The sequence below is a fragment of the Odocoileus virginianus genome, chromosome 9, assembly GCF_023699985.2.
Source record: "Odocoileus virginianus isolate 20LAN1187 ecotype Illinois chromosome 9, Ovbor_1.2, whole genome shotgun sequence".
Taxonomy (NCBI): Eukaryota; Metazoa; Chordata; class Mammalia; order Artiodactyla; family Cervidae; genus Odocoileus; species Odocoileus virginianus.
Window position 1 is genome coordinate 44130924 of NC_069682.1, and position 13142 is coordinate 44144065.

The window sequence follows — 13142 nt, forward strand, 5'->3', positions numbered from 1 at the left end:
AAAACATGTAAAATCTCAAATAACCTAACCTATCATCCAAAGAAATTAGAGAAAGAAGAAAAAACAATGTCCCAGATCAGTAAAAGGTAGGAAATAATAAAATATCAGAGCAGAAAAAAATAATATAGAGGCCAAAAATAATAGATAAGATCAACAAAACAAAGGGCTAGTCTTTCGAAAAGATAAACATAATCTTAGACAGGCTCATTAAGAAAAAAAGAAGAGAGTGCTGGCTTCAGCAGTACATATACTAAAATTGGAATGATATGGAGAAGATTAGCATGGCCCCTGTGCAAAATGATATGCACATTTGGATGCATTCCAAACTCTAAAAAAGAGAAAGACAAGAGAAAAGAAGGGAAGGGGACCCAAATAAACAAATGAAAAATGAAAGAGGAGAAATTATAATCAACATCACAGGGAATGAAAAAATGATAAATGGTCTGATGGTTAGGAATCCACCTTGCACTGCAAGAGAAATGGGCTCAACCCCTGGTCAAGGAACAAAGATCCCACATGCCACAGAGCAACTAAGTCCATGTACCACAATTACTGAGTCCACATGCTCCAGGGCCCATGTGCTGCAACTAGAGAGCCTGCATGCTACAACTACTGAAGCTCATGTACCACTACTAGAAAGTCCACAAACCACAGGGAAAGACCCTGCATGATGAAATAAAGACCCGTGTGCTACAACCAAGACCCAATGCAGCCGAACAGATTAAATAAATAAAAAGGATACTGCAAACAATTATATGCCAACAAATTCAACAACCTAGAAGAAATGGATAAATTTCCAGAAACATATGGTCTTCCAAAACTGAATTGGGAGAAATAGACAATCTGAACAGATCAATCATTAGTAGTGAAACTGAATTAGCAAAAACAAAAACTTTAGTCACTCAGTTGTATCTGACTCTTTGTGACCCCATGGACTGGAGCCCACCAGGCTCCTCCATCCATGGGATTTTCCAGGCAAGAGTACTGGAGTGGGTTGCCATTTCTTTCTTCAAACAAAGCAAAATAAAACAAAAAAATTCCCAGCAAACAAAAATTGAGGACCAAAAACCTTCACAGGATAAGTCTAACAAACATAATAAAAACTAAAGCTTATCCTTCTCAAAGTATTAAAAAAAAAAACAAACTGAAGAGAAAGGAACACTCCCAAATTCATTCTATGATGCCACCATTACCCTGATAACAAAACCAGAAAAAGATACCACCAAAAAGAAAAAAAAGGAAATTACAGGCCAATACCTCTGATGTCTACAGACACAAGAATTCTCATTAAAATATTAACAAACCAAATTCAATAATATATTAAAAGGATTATACACCACAATCAGTGAAATTTATTCCAGGGATGCAAGAATAGTTTGATATCTGCAAATCAATCAAAGTGATCCATCACACTAATTAGGGAGAGATTAAATCACATGATCATCTCAACAGATTTAAAGAGCATTTCAAAAACTTTGACATCCATTCATGATTTTTAAAAAACCTCCCATCAAAGAGGGAGATTAATATGACAAAACCATAGCTAACATCATACTCAATGTGAGAAGCTGAAAGCTTTTCTTTCAAACTTGGGAACAAGACAAAGAAGCGCATTCTTGCCACTTCTATTTGACACAGTGTTAAAACTCCTAGCCAGCAATTAGACAACAAAAAGAAATAACAGGCATCCAGGTTAGAAGTGACAGTAAAACTGTCACTATTTGCAGTAACATGCTATATATAGAAAACCCTAAAGTCTGTAAGCCAAAAAACTATTAGAACTAATAAATGAATTCAGTAAAGTCTTGGGATAAGGGATTAATATATGGAAATGTTTTTCTATACACTAGTAATGAACTATTGAAAAGAGAAGGCAAGAAAACAATTTAAAATCATGTCACAAAGAATAAAATACCTAGAAATAAACTTAACCAGGAAGGTGAAACACCTATACTCTAAAAATTGTAAAACATTGATGAAGAAAATTGAAAATTATACCGAAAAAAAGGTAAAGATATCCTGTGTTCATGGGTTGGAAGAATTAATATTGTTAGAATATAAACCATACTACCCAAAGAAATCTGCATATTTAATGTAATACCTATCAAAATATCCATGATACTTTTCACAAAACTAAAATAATCTTAAAATTTCTATGGAATCAAAAAAGAGATTGAATAGCCAAAGCAATCGTGAGACAAAAGAACAAAGCAGGAGGTATCAAGCTTGCTGACTTCAGGGTTTACTACAAAGCTATGGCCCCAAAAGAAATAAGACTCAAATTTACACAAAAACCTGTGCACAGATGTTGATAGTAGCCTTATTCATAATAGCTCCAACCTAGGACAGAGGAGCCTGGTAGGCTGCAGTCCATCAGGTCACTACGAGTCAGACATGACTGAGCGACTTCACTTTCACTTTCACACATTGGAGAAGGAAATGGCAACCCACTCCAGTGTTCTTGCCTGGAGAATCCCAGGGACGGGGGAGCCTGGTGGGCTTCCGTCTATGGGGTCGCACAGGGTCGGACACCACTGAAGTGACTTAGCAGCAGGAGCAGCAGGCGCAATTTAGGTGCCCTTCAGTGGGTGAATGTTCACAGAAATGTGAGGACAGATGCTTCAGTTTAGACTCAGACTATTTGTGACTTTCCAGAGAATGAATGTATGATTAGGGCAGAGTCAGGATGTATGCTGAGAGGCTCGGAAAGAAAAATGATGACACACTAGCAGAACAGAATAATTCAGTCTATAATTGGTAAATATTGAACTGCATCTGTAAGGCTTGAAGGTTTCCAGATCTGCTTCAGTCCAAAACACTTAGGAAATACAGATTCAGTAGGGCAACCTCCTAGGCTTACCGAGCAGCATGTGTTTTTCCTTCTTCGGCAGGGATGAGCCTTGTCATCCGTTCTCCTACATTTAGAACAACCTGTGAATAATTTCGGAGAAGGAAATGGCAACCCACTCCAGTATTCTTGCCTGGAGAATCCCAGGGACAGCAAGAGCCTGGTGGGCTGCCGTCTATGGGGTCGCACAGAGTCGGACACAACTGAAGTGACTTGGTGGCGGCGGCGGTGAATGACTTCATGGGCAAAGTGACCCACTTTGTGGAACACAAGTTTTGTGTGTGGATTTATGGGTGTTTGTGTAAGATGTATGTGTATGTAATATGCCATTTGCAATCCTCATAAAGGTTGTTGTTAAGTCACTAAGCTATGTAAAACTCTTTGAAACCCCTTGGACAGCAGCATGTCAGGCTTCCCTGTCCTTCACTGTCTCCCAGAGTTTGTTTAAATTCATGTCATTGAGTCAGTGATGCTATCTAACCATCTCATCCTCTGCCGCCCTCTTCTCCTCTTGCCTTCGGTCTTCCCCAGCAGTAGTGGCCACAGGACTGGAAAAGGTCAGTTTTCATTCCAATCCAAAGAAAGGCAATGCCAACGAATGCTCAAACTACCACGCAATTGCACTTATCTCACATGCTAGTAACATAATGCTCAAAATTCTCCAAGCCAGGCTTCAACAGTATGTGAACCTTGAACTTCCAACTGTTCAAGCCAGATTTAGAAAAGGCAGAGGAACCAGAGATCAAATTGCCAACATCCGCTGGATCATCAGAAAAGCAACAGAGTTCCAGAAAAACATCTACGTCTGCTTTATTGACTACACCAAAGCCTTTGACTGTGTAGACCACAACAAATTCTGGAAAATTCTTAAAGAGATAGGAATATCAGACCACCTGACCTGCCTCTTGAGAAATCTGTATACAGGTCAGGAAGCAGCAGTTAGAACTGGACATGGAACAACAGACTGGTTTCAAATAGGAAAAGGAGTACATCAAGGCTGTATATTGTCACCCTGCTTATTGAACTTATATACTACGTCATGAGAAACACTGGGCTGGAAGAAGCACAAGCTGGAATCAAGACTGCCGGGAGAGGTATCAATAAACTCAGATATACAGATGACACCACCCTTATGGCAGCATGCAAAGAAGAGCTAAAGATGAAAGTTGTTGTTGAAGAAAGTGAAAGAGGAGAGTGAAAAAACTGGCTTAAAACTCAACATTCATAAAATTAAGATCATGGCATCTGGTCCCATCACTTCATGGCAAATAGATGGGGAAACAGCAGAAACAGTGGCTGACTTTATTTTGGGGGGCTCCAAAAATCACTGCAGATGGTAACTGCAGCCGTGAAATTAAAAGACGCTTGATCCTTGGAAGAAAAGTTATGCTAGACAGCATATTAAAACGCAGAGACATTACTTTGCCAATAAAGGTCCGTCTCGTCAAGGCTGTGGTTTTCCCAGTAGTCATGTATGGATGTGAGATTTGGACTATAAAGAAAGCTGAGTGCCAAAGAATGGATGCTTTTGAACTGTGGTGTTGGAGAAGACTCTTGAGAGTCCCTTGGACTGCAAAGAGATCCAACCAGTCAATCCTAAAGGAAACAAATCATCCCTGAATACTCATTGAAAGGACAGATGTTGAAGCTGAAACTCCACTACTTTGGCCACCTGATGTGAAAAACTGACTCATTGGAAAAGACCCTGATGCTGGAAAAGATTGAAGGTGGGAGGAGAAGGGGATGACAGAGGATGAGATGGTTGGATAGCATCACTGACTCAATAGGCATACTCCAGGAGTTGGTGTTGGACAGGGAGGCCTGGTGTGCTGCAGTCCATGGGGTCGCAAAGAGTCAGACATGACTGAGTGACTGAACTGAACTGAACTTCCTTAGCCTTAGGGTCTTTTCCAGTGAGTCGGGGCTCTTCGCATTAGGTGGCTAAATATCGGACCTTCAGCTTCAGCATCAGTTCTTCCAATGAATAGTCAGGACCTCACCAAGTGAGCAAACAGCACCAGACTACATCAGAGACATGTTCCTCAAAATACCACAAGATGGCAGCACATGCACACAACATTTGAACTGCCTTCATCCAGAAAAGTGTAAATATAGTCAAGTCAGTCAAGTCCGACTCTTTGCGACCCCATGGACTGTAGCCCACAAGGCTCCTCCATCCACGGGATTTTCCAGGCAAGAGTACTGGAGTGGGTTGCCATTTCCTTCTCCAAGGGATCTTCCCGACCCAGGGATCGAACCCAGGTCTCCCGCACTGTAGGCAGACACTTTACTGTCTGAGCCCCCAGGGAAGTCATCCAGAGAACAGTGTAATTAAACTGTCCCCTGTTAATACCCCTGCCATCCTGGAAAACTCTACACTGAAGGTTTATGATGAACCTTTATGACATCCTTTATGGTATCCTTTTATGACAATGTGTTGCAAACACGAAGAAATTTAGGTAAACACATAGATCCAAGAGATGGCCAGAGGGACTTCCTTAGTGGTTCAGTGGTTAAGAATCTGCTTTCCAATGCAGGGAATGAGGGTTCAAGCCCTGGTCTGGAAACTAAGATCCCACGTGCCATGGGGCAACTAAGCCCACATGGGTTTATGAGGGTGTCAATACTGGACAGGACATCTTTGAGATGTGACTGTGGGAACACACCACTGAGGAGACAAGATCAGTGATGGAGAGTTGGGAGGCCAGTGTGCTGGAAATGTTAATATTATCTACCAAGATATTGATCTTACCAAGGAATATGACTAGGCAGTATTAGAGAAAGTTTCAGTGATTCAGGAAGTGAAACTTCAAGGAATAAACTCATCTACCCAGACTTTCCCTGGAAAAGGAAATGACAACCTACTCCAGTATTCTTACCTGGAAAATTCCATGAGCAGAGGAGTCTGGCGGGGTCCTTGTGGTTGCAAAGAGTCAAACACAACTGAGTATACACACACCCCCCCAGAATTTGGTAGATCACTGTCACCACAATGATGGTAGGAGAAACAATTCCTGGTGAGAAGGAGGGAGCATGTTCCAGGAAAGCAACAGTGAGTGGGGGAGGAAACAGCCCCTTCTCCCCACCTTCAGGTCCACAGAGGTACAAAAAGTTCAGAAAATATCCACACCTGAGAAAGCAGAGGGGAAAGGTGATCTAGCATGCCAGCTGCCAGGCATGTGTGGCCATGAGCACTTGAAATGTGACTGGTGTGGCTGAGGAACAGAATCTTTACTTGAATTTAATTCCAATCAGGTTAAAAGCTGAAGCTATATAAAAATTTTTTCTGTTAATCACAGATCTATTGTTTTGGTAGGACGACATGTCACTTTAACTGTTGAAAATCCAAACTGAAATATGCTCTAAGTACAAAATACACAGCATATTTCAAAGACAGTATTTTAAGTTTAAATATATCAATATTTTAAATATTTTAAGTTTATTAATATTTTTATACTTTTGCGTGATAAGTATATTATTAACAGGTTACATATATACATTTTTGCATGTTGGATTTGTTTTGTTTGAGAAAATAAATTATCAAAATTAGTTTTGTCTGCCTCTTTCTACTTACTTTGGTTTTTTTTTTTTTAATTTGGTTTATTTGGCTGCACCAGGTTTTACTTGCAGCATACAGGATCTTTGATCTTCACTGTGGCCTGTAGGATCTAGTTCCCTGACAAGGGATCGAACCCAGGCCCCCTGAGTTGGGAGTGCAAAGTCTTAGCCACTGGATAACCAGGGAAACTCCTTTACTTATTTTAATGTGACTACTAAAAAACTTAGAATTACATGTATGGCTTACTTTACATTTCTATTGGGCAATGCCAGCTTAGGGAAAGATGATGAAAGAAGCTCCTAGAAAAGAAATGGGCACTTAGCTGACAACTGACCAAATGTTCCAAAAGGCACAGTAGAAAGGCCAGAAAGGGTCAGAGAGGCAGAAGCACACTCATGATTGTGGGTGTCTTGGAACTGAGGGACCTCCAGAAAGTCCTGGGCCTCTTGTGGTGCCTGGAGAAAACACAGACAAATATAAAGAGGTGTCTTGATTTTCTCAAAGCAAGAACCAGTGGTGAAGCCATGACTGGAGGTAAGAAGATGAGCCATGTCTAGTTGGGAACCCTAACTCACTCTGCCAAAGGAGGCAGGGAAAACAACTCTTTTGAAGGAAACCTATTCTTCAAGGTATGAAAGTAAAGGAGGAGTCAGGGGTGACTCGAAGATTTGGCAACTGGAAGGGTGGAGTTGCCTTTTATCAAAAAGGGAAGACTGCAAATCAAAGTTGGGGTGGTGGTGATGAACAGCATGGATTCACACCGGGACACGCTAGGTTCAAAGATTCTCTTAGACTTCCAAGGAGAGATCCTGAAGAGGCAATCAGTTGTAGGAGTCTGCAGTTCACAGAAAAGTTGAAGCTAGAGATAATCTCAGAGTCTTCAACATCTAGATTGTATTTAAAGCTATGGAACATGAAGTCTGAGACCTCTGTAGTGACGCAGCAGTAAAGAATCCACCTGCCAGTACAGGAGATGCAGGTTTGATCTCTGGGTTGGGAAGATCCCCTTGTGAAGGAAATGCCAACCCACTCCCATTGGATTTCCAGCTGGGAAATCTCATGGACGGAGGAGCTTGGTGGACTACAGTCAATGGGGCCTCAAAGAGTCAGACATGACTTAGTAATTAAACAATGACAAAAACAACAATATGAATTTTGAGGTCAAAAAGTTCTAGATCATTACAGCTATTTCCCATTAGTTTGCTGAATAACTGTGAAATAAATAACCCTTAATTCATTTGTTAGCTTATTTTTTCCCCTGATGTATCTCCCTATTAGTATTTAACTCAATCATATATTACACTGAACACCTGCTGATAGGGGGTACAAGGGTCCAGAAGCCAGACTTGTGTTTCTACATTTCATAACAAAGAGGACCTATTACCACTGACACATTGAGAGCCTCCTAACTGCTGCTCACCATGCTTACAAGTTGCTCCTGCCTCATTGCAAATGTTTCCCTACATGCCTGAAATTTGTTTACAAAAAATTAAATGCTTGGTGAGAGTCTTTTGAACTGAACTCGCTATATTACCTCAACTGACGAAAAGTCATTCTCTTTGCATTAGGCCAACTGGTGAATAAGCAGTTCTCCTGTCCAGATCCTTAGAATAGAGCTTTCTGCACAGTAATTAAACAAGAGCATATAGAAGCAAAAGAGAGAGGGAGGAAGGAAGAGAAAAAAGTGGGGCAGGGGGAAGAGAAGGAAATTGCATCAGATAAATCTGTCTTTCCTTTCGTGGCTCCTTGGTTAGCTGAAACAAAACAAAAACTCTTAATTGTCACCATTTAACCCTGATTTGGTTTTGCACTCTACTTCCTTCTGGAAGCACCCCACCACCACCTGGCATCCCATCCCCCTTCCCACACAACTTGTAGTACAGATGTCTCCCCTCATGGACATAACTGGGAAGGTATTTTAAAAGTGGCTTCCAAGTTGAAGAGAGAATTAAAAAAACCACAGAGGACAGACTGCAAGCTTATCATTTCAATTACCAATTTGCTGAGGAACTGAAGCTTAAAATTGACAGAATCAGAACCACAGCCCTTACTCCCTTTTCTGCCTTCTCTTTTAGCTTATTACAGACAATTAAAAACACATACGAAAGTATGCAGAATAGTATAATGATTCCATACATACCCATAAAATTCCCTGGAGGCTCAGATGGTTAATAATCCACCTGCAATGTGGAAGACTCAGGTTTGATCTCTGAGTTGGGAAGATCCCTTGGAGAAGGGAATGGCCACCCACTCCAGTATTCTTACCTGGAGAATTCCATGGACAGAGGAGCCTCATCCATGGGGTCACAAAGAGTCAGATATGACTGAGCAACTAACACTTTCACTTTCTTTCATCAACATTTTGCCAGTATATTGCTTTATTCATCCCCTCTTCTATTTGTACTGAATTGTCATAAATAAAATCCAAAATACAATGTCATTTCTCTTGTAACTACTCTAGCATGCCTCTCTAACTGATAAAAATAGTTTAAAAAAGAAAAACACATGCCATTAAACATTCAGTAAAGCTAACAATAGCTCCTTTAGTATCATCTAATACCTGTCCATATTCATTTCCCTGATTATTAAAGGTGCCTTTGTAGTTCAGTCATTGGAATCAGGATTTTAAAAATGCATACATTGCATTTGGTTGTATGTCTCTTAAGTCCCTTGAAGGATGTGGCAATCTTACTGCTGTTTGTGGTTTAATGCCATTGATTTCTTCAGGAGAGTGGACCAATTAGCATCCAGGATGTTCCTTGCTCTGAGTTTGGCTTTTGGCTTCCTGCAGGGATGTCTGTGTCGCATGGCGCTGTCCTGTTACTTGTAGCCCCTGTACACCAGAAGTCAGGCCTAGAGCCTTACTCACGTTCAGATTCAACTTTTTAGGCATGAAAAATAGATAGGAGGGTTTGTGCATTTGCTATGACTATCCACCAGAGGCATATCATACAGAGCTCCTGGCTGTTTCTGGTGATGCTAAAGCTGTTTACCAGGTCCAGGGGGTACTGGCCTGATCCCTCCATTATGAAGTTTCCTATCAGGGCTTCTCTGATGGCTCAGTGGTGAAGAATCCACCTGCCAATGTGCATTCCATCCCCAGTCCACGAGGATCTCGCATGCGGTGGAGCAACTAAGCCTGTGCAACACAACAAATCAACCTGTGCTCTAGAGCCTGGCAACCTCAGCTGAGGAAGCTCGGGCGCTCTGGGGCTTGTGCTCAGCAACAAGAGAAGCCACAGCAATGAGAAGTCCAGGTACCGCAACTAGAGAGTAGCGCACGCAGCAACAAAGACCCAGCACGGCCAAAAAACAAACAAATAAAATGACCTTCCTATCAACTTTCACATTGTGGTTCTAGCATCACATGAAGATACGTTCATTGCTTCATTAATGCTTGTTGCTGTTGTTTGTTATTGCTGCTGCTGCTAAGTCACTCCAGTCATCTCCGACTCTGTGCGACCCCATAGACGGCAGCCCACCAGGCTCCTCTGTCCCTGGGATTCTCCAGGCAAGAACACTGGAGTGGGTTGCCATTTCCTTCTCCAATGGATGAAAGTGAAAAGTGAAAGTGACATCGCTCAGTCGTGTCAGACTCTCCGTGACCCCATGGACTGCAGCCCACCAGGCTCCTCCGTCCATGGGATTTTCCAGGCAAGAGTACTGGAGTGGGCTGCCATTGCCTTCTCCGGTTGTTTGTTACTGTTTGGGCGGCGACTGAGAGGAGCTATCCCACGTCCAGGGAGCGGTGGCTGCACAGGCGCAGGAGGGCCAAGAGGAGCTGCTCCACGTTCAAGGTCAGGAGGGGCGGCCATGAGGAGATACCCCTCGTCCAACGTAAGGAGCAGCGGCTGTGCTTCACTGGAGCAGCAGTAAAGAGATACTCGACGTCCAAGGTAAGAGAAGCCTAAGTAAGACGGTAGGTGTTGCCAGAGGGCATCAAAGGGCAGGCACACTGAAACCATAATCACGGAAAACTAGCCAGTCTGATCACAGGACCAGCCTTGTCTAACTCAGTGAAACCAAGCCTTGCCATGTGGGGCCGGGTCATGGTGAGAGGTCTGACAGAATGTGGTCCACTGGAGAAGGGAATGGCAAACCACTTCAGCATTCTTGCCTTGAGAACCCCATGAACAGTATGAAAAGGCAAAAAGATAGGACACTGAAAGATGAACTCCCCAGGTCGGTAGGTTCCCAATATACTACTGCAGATCAGTGGAGAAACAACTCCAGAAAGAATGAAGGGATGGAGCCAAAGCAAAAACAATACCTAGTTGTGGATGGGACTGGTGATAGAAGCAAGGTCCAATGCTGTAAAGAGCAATATTGCATAGGAACCTGGAATGTTAGGTCCATGAATCAAGGCAAATTGGAAGTGGTCAAACAGGACATGGCAAGAGTGGATGTCAACATTATAGGAATCAGCGAACTAAAATGGACTGGAATGGGTGAATTTAACTCAGATGACCATTGTGTCTACTACTATGGGCAGGAATCCCTTAGAAGAAATGGAGTAGCCATGATGGTCAACAAAAGAGTCTGAAATGCAGTACTTGGATGCAATCTCAAAAACGACAGAATGATCTCTGTTTCCAAGGCAAACCATTCAATATCACAGTAATCCAAGCCTATGCCCCAACCAGTAACGCTGAAGAAGCCAAAGTTGAACGGTTCTATGAAGACCTACAAGACCTTTTAGAACTAACACCCAAAAAGATGTCCTTTTCATTATAGGGGACTGGAATGCAAAAGTAGGAAGTCAAGAAACACCTGGAGTAACAGGCAAATTTGGCCTAAGAGTACGGAATGAAGCAGGGCAAAGGCTAATAGAGTTTTGCCAAGAGAACACAGTGGTCATAGCAAACACCCTCTTCCAACAACACAAAAGAAGACTCTACACATGGACATCACCAGATGGTCAACACCGAAATCAGATTGATTATATTCTTTGCAGCCAAAGATGGAGAAGCTCTATACAGTCAGCAAAAACAAGACCAGGAGCTGACTGTGGCTCACATCATGAACTCCTTATTGGCAAATTCAGACTTAAATTGAAGAAAGTAGGGAAAACCACTAGACCATTCAGTATGACCTAAATCAAATCCCTTAGGATTACTCAGTGGAAGTGAGAAATAGATTTAAGGGACTAGATGTGATAGACAGAGTGCCTGATGACCTATAGATGGAGGTTTGTGACATTGTATAGGAGACAGGAATCAAGACCATCCCCAAGAAAAAGAAATGCAAAAAAGCAAAATGGCTGTCTGAGGAGGACTTACAAATAGCTGTGAAAAGAAGAGAAGTGAAAAGCAAAGGAGAAAAGGAAAGATATACCCAGAGTTCCAAAAAATAGCAAGGAGAGATAAGAAAGCCTTCCTCAGTGATCAATGCAGAGAAATAGAGGAAGAATGGGAAAGACTAGAGATCTCTTCAAGAAAATTGGAGATACCGAGGGAATATTTCATGCAAAGATGGGCACAATAAAGGACAGAAATGGTATGGACCTAACAGAAGCAGAAGATATTAAGAAGAGGTGGCAAGAATACACAGAAGAACAGTACAAAAAAAATTTTCACGACCCAGATAATCATGATGGTGTGAGCACTCATCTAGAGCCAGACATCCTAGAATGTGAAGTCAAGTAGGCCTTAGAAAGCATCACTATGAAAAAAGTTAGTAGAGGTGATGGAATTCCAATTGAGCTACTTCAAATCCTGAAAGATGATGCTGTGAAAGTGATGCACTCAATATGCCAGCAAATTTGAAAAACTCAGCAGTGGCCACAGGACTGGAAAAGGTCAGTTTTTATTCCAATCCCAAAGAAAGGCAATCCCAAAGAACGCTCAAACTACCACACAATTGCACTCATCTCACATGCTAGTAAAGTAATGCTCAAAATTCTCCAAGCCAGGCTTCAGCAATATGTGAACCATGAACTTGCAGATGTTCAAGCTGGTTTTAGAAAAGGCAGAGGAGCCAGAGATCAAATTGCCAACATCTGCTGGATCATCAAAAAAGCAAGAGAGTTCCAGAAAAACATCTATTTCTGCTTTATTGACTATGCCAAAGCCTTTGACTCTGTGGATCACAATAAACTGGAAAATTCTGAAAGAGATGGGAATACCAGATCATCTGACCTGCCTCTTGAGAAACCTATATGCAGGTCAGGAAGCAACAGTTAGAACTGGACATGGAACAACAGACTGGTTCCAAATCAGGAAAGGAGTATGTCAAGACTGTATATTGTCACCCTGCTTATTTAACTTATATGCAGAGTATGTCATGAGAAACGCTGGGCTGGAGGAAGCACAAGCTGGAATCAAGATTGCTGGGAGAAATATCAATCACCTCAGATATGCAGATGACACCACCCTTATGGCAGAAAAGTGAAAAGGAACTAAAAAGCCTCTTGATGAAAGTGAAAGAGGAGAGTGAAAAAGTTGGCTTAAAGCTCAACATTCAGAAAACTAAGATCATGGCATCCAGTCCCATCACTTCATGGGAAATTGATGGGGAAACAGTGGAAACAATGACTGACTTTATTTTGGGGGGCTCCAAAATCACTGCGGATGGTGATTGCAGCCAAGAAATTAAAAGACGCTTACTCCTTGGAGGGAAAGTTATGACCGACCTAGATAGCATATTAAAAAGCAGAGACATTGCTTTGCCAACAGAGGTCCATATTGTCAAGGCTGTGGTTTTTCCAGTGGTGATGTATGGATGTGAGAGTTGGAC

The 13142-nt window shown here is 42.0% G+C and overlaps 1 non-coding gene across 1 annotated transcript; it reads left to right on the forward strand.

The window, feature by feature from the left end:
• The first annotated feature begins 226 nt into the window (after nt 1-226).
• On the forward strand, nt 227-331 carry LOC139036825 (U6 spliceosomal RNA). Its single transcript, XR_011489692.1, has one exon. It is a non-coding gene; the product is annotated as a U6 spliceosomal RNA (small nuclear RNA).
• The last annotated feature ends 12811 nt before the right edge of the window (nt 332-13142 follow it).